The sequence below is a fragment of the Lolium rigidum genome, chromosome 6 (assembly GCF_022539505.1).
Source record: "Lolium rigidum isolate FL_2022 chromosome 6, APGP_CSIRO_Lrig_0.1, whole genome shotgun sequence".
NCBI lineage: Eukaryota > Viridiplantae > Streptophyta > Magnoliopsida > Poales > Poaceae > Lolium > Lolium rigidum.
The window spans coordinates 136714600-136724638 of record NC_061513.1 but is presented as its reverse complement, the minus strand read 5'-3'; positions in this window follow the sequence as shown (position 1 = coordinate 136724638).

Here is a 10039-nt window from a genome sequence, read left to right as displayed (position 1 = left end):
AAGTAGCTGCTGCCACAGCCGCCGTTGCCGTCGCAAGCCTCGCCGACCATGCGGGTGAGGACGAGCAGGCCATGTTGCTAGATTGGGAAGGGTGGATGAGCTCGAAATGGGGGGAAATTGGGGATTTTGATTTGACGATGAGAGAACCGCCCTTATATGCGGTGGCGAAAATTCAAGCGCGGTGACCGAATTCATCCCGCCGAGATTTCGCAGTCCCGCGCGAGCTCCCGCCATCTCCCGCGGTGGCTCTACGAGAACACAATGTTCTCCAGTTCTGCGGAAATAGAAACGGCCAAACCGGACGTTCCTCCAGGACCTGGCCCAAAAGTGTTTTGAGAAGCGGTTCGTGAAAGATTCATTGAGAAGCGGTTCATACAATATTCATTGACGACTCTTGTTGGGCCGATGCGAGCCAAGGGACGTACATGCTACCAAAGACGCCCTAGATTCATTGAGGGCATCTCCAGCGGGCCGACGCATTTCGGACGTCCGAAATGTCCGTCTGCGCGGCCCACGGATGCGATGTGGCTCAGGGCGACCGTTTGCGTCTGGGGTACCTCCAGCGGTGCGGATGCATTTTTTAACCGGGGACAGTGTCAAGCTTGCTAATGGCGTTTTACGTCTCGTCGAGGACTGCCGCCGGCGATTAACTATTCCCGCGCGACGACGTTCGTTCCCGCGCGTGCCCAATACATTGGCAAGTTTCGCCGGCGTTTCGCGCGCACGAGAAACGACCTGCGCGCGAACGCTGTTTCCCGCCCCGTCGTGGCTATATATGGTGGACACCGGCGGGGATGACAGGCACACCTCAAGCTAATCCATCCATCCATGGCCGACCACATTAAGTGGGAGCACGTTGTTCACATGTGCCGCCAGCTCCACCCGGAGGAGGAGGAGGAGGTAGCCGCCGCCGACGTTAAGGCCCAGCAGCTGGACCTAGAGGCGGCGGCGGCGGAGGCGGAGGTTGCGGAGGCGGTGGCAGGGGCGGCAGAGCGCGCGGAAGGGCGCCTCGCGGCGACCAGGGCGGAGATCGCCAACGCCATGGCCGAGCTCGCCGACGCCAGGGCCGAGCTCGCGGAGGCGCGGGCGGCCATCGCGGCCCCTCCGGCGGACGCCGTCATCCACGACATCGCGGACAACGACCCCCCCCCTCCCCCGTGCCCAGCCGCTTCGAGTGCGCCGACGACCAGCGGGTTCTGCTCGCGTCCTTCGAGTCCCTGGCTGGGGACGCCCAGCGCCGTCAGGCTTGGGTGGCGGAGGAGGATGCCCACAGCTATGCGATGGCCATGGCTCGGGGGTTAATGTGCTCCGACCTGGACCCGCTCCAGCGTAGGGGCCCTTCTCCCGCGCGGGTCGAGCAGGAGAACCGGGAGCTGGAGGCCACCATCGCCGCCAGGGACGAAGCGGTGGCGGAGGCGGCTAGGGTCAGGGCCGCTTCATCGCCGACATGGCGGTGATCCAGGCGGCGGCCCAGGCGAACGAGGACGCGGCGGCGGTCCAGGCGGCGACCTAGACGAACGAGGACGCGGTGGCGGTCCAGGCGGCGGCGGCGGAGGAGGAGGAGGCCCAGCCGGCGGCGTTGGCGGCGGCTACCCAGGTGGCGTTCGCCCAGGCGGAGGCCCTGTGGGACAGCTCCCTGGCCGAGGCCCTCGAACGACGCAGGCGGCAGGACGAAATGTCCGTTCGCCAGCGTGCGCGGCGCGTGCACGGCGCGCGTGCGCGAAGCGCTCCCGCTTCGACGACGGCGCCAGGCCTTCCGGCGGCCAGTAGTAGGCCGCGCGACCGCGAGTAACTGAGGACGGTGTAGGCCGCGCAACGGCGAGTAGGTATGGCCGTTGTACTTTTAGGTTAACTCGACTGACCATCTCTGTAAAGATGGTCCTTTTGACCAATCAATAGTAATGAAAAAATCTTTTGCTTACCTTCTCACTGCCGACCGGGCCCGGATGCATCCAACACGGACAGTTTGCACGACCGCCGAGCGTCCGCGGAGACGCAAACCTGACGCATATTTGGGTCAGGTTTGCGTCTCCGCGGACGGCCCGGTCACTTTGCGTCACCCCGCTGGAGGTGGTGCCAGACGCATTTCCGATCACGGCGGACGAGCGACCGTTTGCGTCGCTGGAGATGCCCTGACGGATATGCTTCCCTCGGCCAAGCTCGTCGGTCAAAGGAGCTATCCTCGTGACCTGGTTCTCCTGTTCTGCCCCTGTTAGACATGATCAACTTATTCCTCACTAATATCTCTTTATTATTCCTCTCATCACACTAATCTAGATTCTTAGGGTTTATGATCATTACAAGGTGTGATGATCATAACATTGGCCTCCTCATGAATTACTAGTGAAATAGGTTCTCACTTACCACCAAGTGTTGGCTTGGTTAAATAGGGTTAAGTTCTTAGCTTATATTCCACATGTGGCAACAGTTATTATCAATGACTCCTCTCACTTGGAGATGACTTGAATAATAACCAAGGGTTCTACTTAAGAGATAATGTAAGAACTTATGTGAATATCCTTGACATGAGTTTAATGTTATAGTTGAAATTATACCATGTGAATCATGGTAGAAACATTGATGGAGTGAAAAGGAAATAGAAAAGATAAGTGTAGAATAGTTTCTCAATTCTTCCTATTCTATGGTTTATAGTTGAATAGACACTCATGTGCTGTTGTAGGGAATACCATACTGAGATCTTTTATAAGATCTGGTATTTGATCCTCACTTAAGGTGTTGTGATTGTAAAGCAAATCCTATTTGATCTAACACATAGATCAAATCATCTCTACCCCAAACAAGGTTTTAGCAAGATCACAGTGAAGTTTATAGCGCCTGACTTGATGATCTACTTCAATTCAATTCCATCCAGTCAAGTGAAACTTCAGTCCTTCTGACAAGTTTATTTGAAAGCGCAAAAATTCCCCGGATTTTCTATGCATTAATGCAATGCACACATCTCTATTCTCTCTTTTTGTAGCCTCTAAACCTGGGATATTACAAGTAGCCGCCGTCACAGCCGTCGTCGCCGCCGCAAGCCTCGCCGACCGTGCGGGTGAGGACGAGCAGACCATGTCGCTAGATCGGGAAGGGTAGATAAACTTGAAATGGGGGGAAATGGGGAATTTGGATTTACCGATCAGAGAACCGCCCTTATATGCGGTGGCAAAAATTCAAGCTCGCTGACCGAATTCATCCCGCCGAGATTTCGCCGTCCCGCGCGAGCTTCCGCCATCTCCCGCGGTGGCTCTATGAGGACGCAGCGTTCTCCAGTTCTGCGGAAACGGGGTGGTTCGCTAGAAACGGTCGAACCGGACGTTCCTCCAGAGCCTAGGCCGAAAGTGTTTTGAGAAGCGGTTCGTGCAAGATTAATTGAGAAGCAGTTCGTGCAAGATTCATTAACGGCTCAGCCAGTAACCAAACAGGCAGAAACACGCAGAAAAATATTGGGCTAATGCGAGCTAAGGGACGTACATGCTAACAAAAGCGCCATAGATTCATTGACGGATGCTTCCCCCGGCCAAGCTCGTCGGTCAAAGGAGCTATCCTCGTGACCTGGTCTCCCATGCCCATCGCGGCAGGAAATGACGCCAAATCTCCTGTTTGCTGCCTGATGATCAAAAGCGAACAACGGAGGATTCAGCATACGGACGGAGCCCTCTCCCCAGCGATTCCTATCCAACCCGCAACCGCAGGAAGAAAAGATTGTTGCGGATGCAGCTGGCTCGGCGCCTTTGGATTCGTGCATCCGGTGTGGGCGGCCTCTCGTGGGGAGCGCCCTGTGGGCTGTGGCCGATCATCTGAGATTCAGCGTGAAATCTTTGGTTAATTTGCTCTCGATCGTCATTTCGATTCAGTAGTACTGTAGAAGAATTAGTTAAGTGTAGGCGACACTCCAACGTGTCTGTGCATATGGCCCGGCCCTCACCGATGATCCGCATGCATCTAAAGGGTAACACATCAATGAGTTCTTTAGGAAAGTAACCATACAACTTGTCATGTACGAGTACTTTGCAGTCGTCACTCCTTTACAACTCATGTCTCTAAAGGGAGGGAACCAACAAGATCATGTTTCTGTCTGCTGAATTCGCCGGAGTCTAGTTCTGTTCGCCAAAAACTTATTGAATCTCTTTATGAAAAGAACTTATTGAATCTATCGTTTGGGCTCATAACAAATTAAAAGTTGCTCCTGCTACTCAGCCTAGAGCCTTGAGCATTATACAAGGACGTGCTGTAGGAGTAACCCATTACCTTCTGGGTGGAATTGCCACAACATGGGCATTCTTCTTAGCGAGAATTATTGCAGTAGGATAGTGGCTAGGAGGATTTGAAAGGCATTATGGAATTAAGATTTCCCAGGTTTAGCCAAGGCTTAGCTCAGGACCCCACTACTCGTCGTATTTGGTTGGGGGTGTTGATTAGGGCGTGGGCATAGGGCCTTTACAACACAATCAATAATTCAATTAATTTTCAATTAGGTCCTGCTCTAACTTCTTTAGGGGTTATTACTTCCTTTGTAGCTCAACTATGTACTCTTTACCAGCTTATGCATTTATGGCACAATACTTTACTACTCAAGCCACTTTATATACTCACCACCAATATATTGCATGGTTTATTGTGACAGGGGTTTTAGCTCATGGAGCTATTTCTTCATTAGGGATTACAATCCAGTACATAATGAGAATAATGTATTGGTAAGAATGTTGGACCATAAAGATGATGTCATATCTTACTTAAATTGGGCTAGTCTCTTTATAGGATTCCATACCCCGGTCTTTATGTTCATAACGATGTCATGCTTGCCTTTGGTGCTCCAGGAAAGCAAATCCTGATCTTTATCGACACGTTTAAATTCCATGCAGCGATTAATTGCCCTATCAATCGTTGATTCGGTGGATTTTTCGAACGGTGACTACAATACACATAGCATAATTTGGACCGAATTGCTCGTATCTTTTTTTTTGTGTGCCAACGAAGCTCTGTCCTTAGGCCGGTGCCAATGCACCACCCTACTCTCACCCGCCACGTCAGCTTTTTTCCCCACTCACACCCCACTCTCACCTCACTCTCATCCCACGGTGCCAGTGCACAGGCTATAGTGTCACATCTCACTTCTCTCTCCTCCACATCACTATTTCTTTTTTAGATTAAGTTATTTCACTCGATTTTTTGTAGACATTCAAAATAATGCAAAAAAATTATTTTATTCAACTAAAAATGTTACCGATTACATAATAATTAATAAAATTGCATAATAAATTTTAAAAATTACATAATAAATAAAAATTCTACTCCTCTTCCTCTTCCTGACGTGGACGAATCAGAGCGCGCCACGTCAGCTAGCCGTTACACACTACCACCCCTCTCTCGCCCGCTCTCGCCCGCTCTTGCCCGCCTACCGCCCGCTCTCGCCCGCCCTCTCGCCCGCCCCGCTCTCGCCCCGCCCCGCCAACGCTGCCGCCTCGCTCCCGCCGCCCTCTCGCCTCGCTCTCGCCTCCAACGCGGGCGTTAGCCGGGCGGGAGCGGGCGATAGCGCCGGACGCCCCCGCCGTCGCCTGCCACTCCCGTCTCGCCCCTCTCCCGCCTGCCTCTCGCCCCGTCGCGGGCGGTATCGCCCCGCCAAACGCCCGCGTTGGCACCAGCCTTAGTCTAGATACAGATAATACATTTTGGTATGAAGATTTGTTTATTTTGGAAAAGAAGCGTGATACTTAATTAGATAGGAGGGAGGTATAAAAGATCAAGAATGGTGAAGGCTCCAACCATAAATCGCACATGGACAAAAATTGCAGTACTTGCCATAGTACAATCCGAGCAATACGGCAAGGCTGACCTGCTTGCTAGTCCACCACGACCGCAGAATTGGCCACGGCAGCTGGCAGCCTCAGCCGATCCGCCACATCCTCCAACGGCGTCGCTCCTTTCGCTAAATCTAAACCACATCCACCTAAATCATCATCAAAATTAAACACAACTCCAAGCGAAATAGCCGCAACTCACAGCGGCCATTCGCACCTCCACCATGGAGGAGGAGGCCCGACAGGCGGTCGAGGACGCCGAGGCCTGGGAGCTCTTGGCCCAGGCCCGCCGGGAGGTGGAAGAGACGCGGCGGCGCGATGAGGCCCGGCTCCGCCGCGAGGAACAACAGCGGTAGGAGGCCAGGTGCCGCGCAGAGGAGGGGAGGCGCCGCGTGGAGCAGGGGAGGCGCCAGCAGGCCAGGCACCTCGCCTGGCAGGAGAGGGAGACGCAGCTCCGTGCTGTTGCGCCGGAGCAGCGGCCGGCTCCGGACCCCACTCCGCCTGGGAGGAGGCCCTGTGGTCTCCGTGGCCGGAGTCCCCGGCGCGGTCGAGCCACAACAGTGCCTCACCGCCCGGGGACGTCGTCGACGCCGACGCCGACGACGCCCACAGGGACTAGGCGGCCACCGCGTCGTCGACCAAACCCTAACATAGGGTTTTTTAGTTTAAATTTTAAAGCCCATATAGAGGGCTTCTTTTGTTAGTTATTTGCCCAAAATAGGGCTATGTACAAATTGTCCAAAATAGGGCATATGCTTAATCAATTTTCGTTTAAATTTGCATTTTAAATTTCTTTTTTTCTATTTCTTCGAATATGCGCTGCGTCCGCGCGTTGGGCGCAGCGTGCGATCCAAACGGACACGCGGACGCGGACCGCTGTCCGGGTGTCCGCTCGGCCACCCAAACGACCCAAAACGGATGACCCAACGCGTCCGTTTGGATCGCTCGGTTGGAGATGCCCTTAGCATGAGTCAGTACCTCTAGTCCTATACTACTAGAGGGTTTTGAATTTCGTTTGAGAGAAAATTTCTAGACCCACCAAAATCTCCGAAACTTCACAAATCTCTGGGATTTCAAAAATTGTTTTAGAATTTTTCTATCTAATTCTTGTCAAAATTAAATGAAATTTGGCTAAATTTGAATTTCATTTATTTCTTCTGATTCTAGTTAAGAAATTTCGAGATAAATATTTTTTTCGAACCTACGGAAAGCCCGGATATATTTCAAAACGTACAGATAATTCATAGGTTCTGTTGAAATTCTGAACCGAGTCTAGCACACAATACAAACTAAACTAGAGCAAGGTAGAATCAGGCACATAGACATCATCCCATCAAAGGCATCAACGAGGAAGGATCGGTACTGCTAGATGACATGGGACATGTGCGATAGCGGATTAGATAGGGCGGTAGATTCATCGACGGATGCTTCCCCCCGGCCAAACTCGTCGGTCAAAGGAGTTATCCTCGTGACCTGGTCTCCGGTGCCCATCACGGCAGGATATGACGCCAAATCTCCTGTTTGCTGCCCCTGTTCGTCTGATCAAAAGCGAACAACGGAGGATTCAGATTTCAGGATACGCCCGGAGCCCCTCTCTCAGAGCATCCCAAGTTGGGGCTCCCCAGGCCGAAATCCGGCGTTATTTAGCGCCGGATGGATGAAGTTTTTGGCCTGGGGAGGCCCATTTTTCCAGCCGCGAGCCCATGGACGCGCACCCACCGCGTGCATAGCGACGGTGCAGTCACCGAGAAGGGCAATCGTCGGAGTTCCCTCGACGCATTGAACCGTCGCGAAGTGGACTGGAGAGCCGAAACGACTCGTCGGGAAAGGTCGAAGTGGCCTCGATGCGAGAACCGCCGTAATGGAGCACGAACTCCGCGGAAGAGCAATCGCCGCTCTCTTTCGTCGAGAGACCTACATATACGGTTTCCGACGGCCGACGCCATTCATCTGTTCTCTCGTCACTCCGCGGAAGAGCAACCATGAGCGATCTCTCTTGGCCATCGGACACCGACAACGAGGGAAGCCGCCCGGATGGCGACATTGGCGGGATAAAGCCGCATCGTCCCGGCAGCCGACGATTCCCCTCCGCCGGCCGGCCGAGGACGACGACGAGGAGGACGAGGAGGAGGCCGAAGAGGCCAAGGAGCAGGCCGAGGAAGAGGCCGACGAAAAGCGAGGAGGAAGAGGCCGAGGAAAAGGAGGAGGACGACGAAGAGGCCGAGGACACTGACGAGGAGGAGGAGTCAACTTCCTCCGACGAGGAGGTGACGAGCCGGAAGCGTCGCCGCGACGACGATGAGGCGGGGCCTTCTAAGAAGAAGAAGTAGTTTAAGTTAGTTTTAAAGTTTTTATATGTAATTTTTATGTTTATTCGAATTATATTCGAAATATATATAATCTATCTATGTTGCACCACTTGAGAGTTCAAAGCTTTCGTTCGACGAGGGTATTGCCGTAGATCGGGAAGACGAGGGTTTTGCCGTAGATCGGGAAGACGAGGGTTTTGCCGTAGATCGGAGGCCATTGTCGCCGACAAGTTGGGGCCACGCGCGCTTCGCTTCGTCCGGAGTCCCCGAGCGCTCCCGGGGCCGGGGGTGGCGTGGGATCGCCGGATGAATTTAGGCCCAAATCCGGACGAAAACGAGGAACCGGGGACGCGACTGGGCCGAATTACGCCGTCCGGATGGAAAAAACGCTCGCCGGAGGCCTGTTCGGGGGACGAGTGGAGATGCTCTCACTCTCTTTCCCCAACGATTCCTATCCAACCCGCAGGAGGGAAAAAATTGTTGCGGATGCAGCTGGCTCGGCGCCTTTGGATTCGCGCATCCGGTGTGGGCGGCCTCTCGTGGGGAGCGCCTTGTGGCCATTCTTCAGAGATTCAGATTTCCCGGCGGTGCCAACGAACGTGAAATCAATTTTTTTTTTCTCAAGGACGAACGTGAAAACTTTTTTTAAGGGATGTACTGTGGAGAATGGCTAAACAGAGGCGAGCTACCATTACATGTAAGCTTTTATTTTCAAACATTCAAAAATTATATATGCTATACAAACTTTTTAGAGCTTTTTAAAAATATGAAAAATATCATAGAGATAGTCAATGATATATACTATACAAACTGTAAAATCCCAATGCAAACTATTTTATATTCTAGGTTACACAAAAAAGATAAAATCTGACAAATTTATAGTGTACCTCTAGAATTTTGTTTCAGATTCAAAACCTCAAAATACAAATTATGAGTGGTTGAAAATAAAGGCTACATGTAGCTCGGACTTTGTTTTAAGTTTCCGATGTCTCGTGGCCTTTATTTAACTGAAAACAGAGTTACATCGCTGATAACGAAATGCAAAACAAAAAAATTAGGAGGATCACCCTCCCAACTATTACGCAACTGAGTCATAAGCATATCCGGCAATTAAAAAACCACCATATTTAGGGCTAGGGCTTCAAAAGACAACATTTTTTTTTTGCAAGACCTACTCGTCCACACTCTGATTTCTTCGAAAAACACTGCTCAATCAGTTTAGATGAGCTAACGGTATTTCTGACCCCAATCAACCCCACCATCCCCGCCTTCATGAGCTCCGGCAATCGAGTTCGCTGACCGTGGCATCGTCTCCGACCTCTCCTGTCGTCTCCGACTAGCTTGGAAGCCTCGGGGTGAGCTTTGGATCCTCCTGGAGTGCTCGCTAGATGCTTATAGCCAGTGCACCGTGCGCCACCACCCGCATCCACTCGGCCATCTTGTCGGCATCGCTCCGGCAACCAATAGGAAGTGCCGCTGAGACCAAATGGTTCCCCACGAACCATTGTGTGGATCTAGCCAAACCTCGCAGCTCACCCTCCTCCATCGTGTGCTTGATCATGAGAGAGAGAGAGAGAGGAGTTCATGTGACCATGCCAGAGGTTAGGGATGACATGAAATGTAGGGTACAAAAATTCCTAGAATATATAATCAGTCTACCTTGTGTCTCCTCGAACCGTTACACACTTGCCACCTTAGGTCGTCAACTTGGCAGTGGGCCCGTCTGCTCAGAGATAGCATCAAACGAACTAAATCTAGCAATCAATGTTTTTAAAAGAAGATAGAGAGTGGACTGGTTGGTTTTTGCAAAACAATTGAAGACCGTTGGTCTTTTAAAGCTCTAGCCCTAAATGCGGTGTTTTTTTTGCAGTTAACTCTTTATCAACTGATGCGCCATCTGTTTCGCATCCCTTTGACAATGTCTGAAGG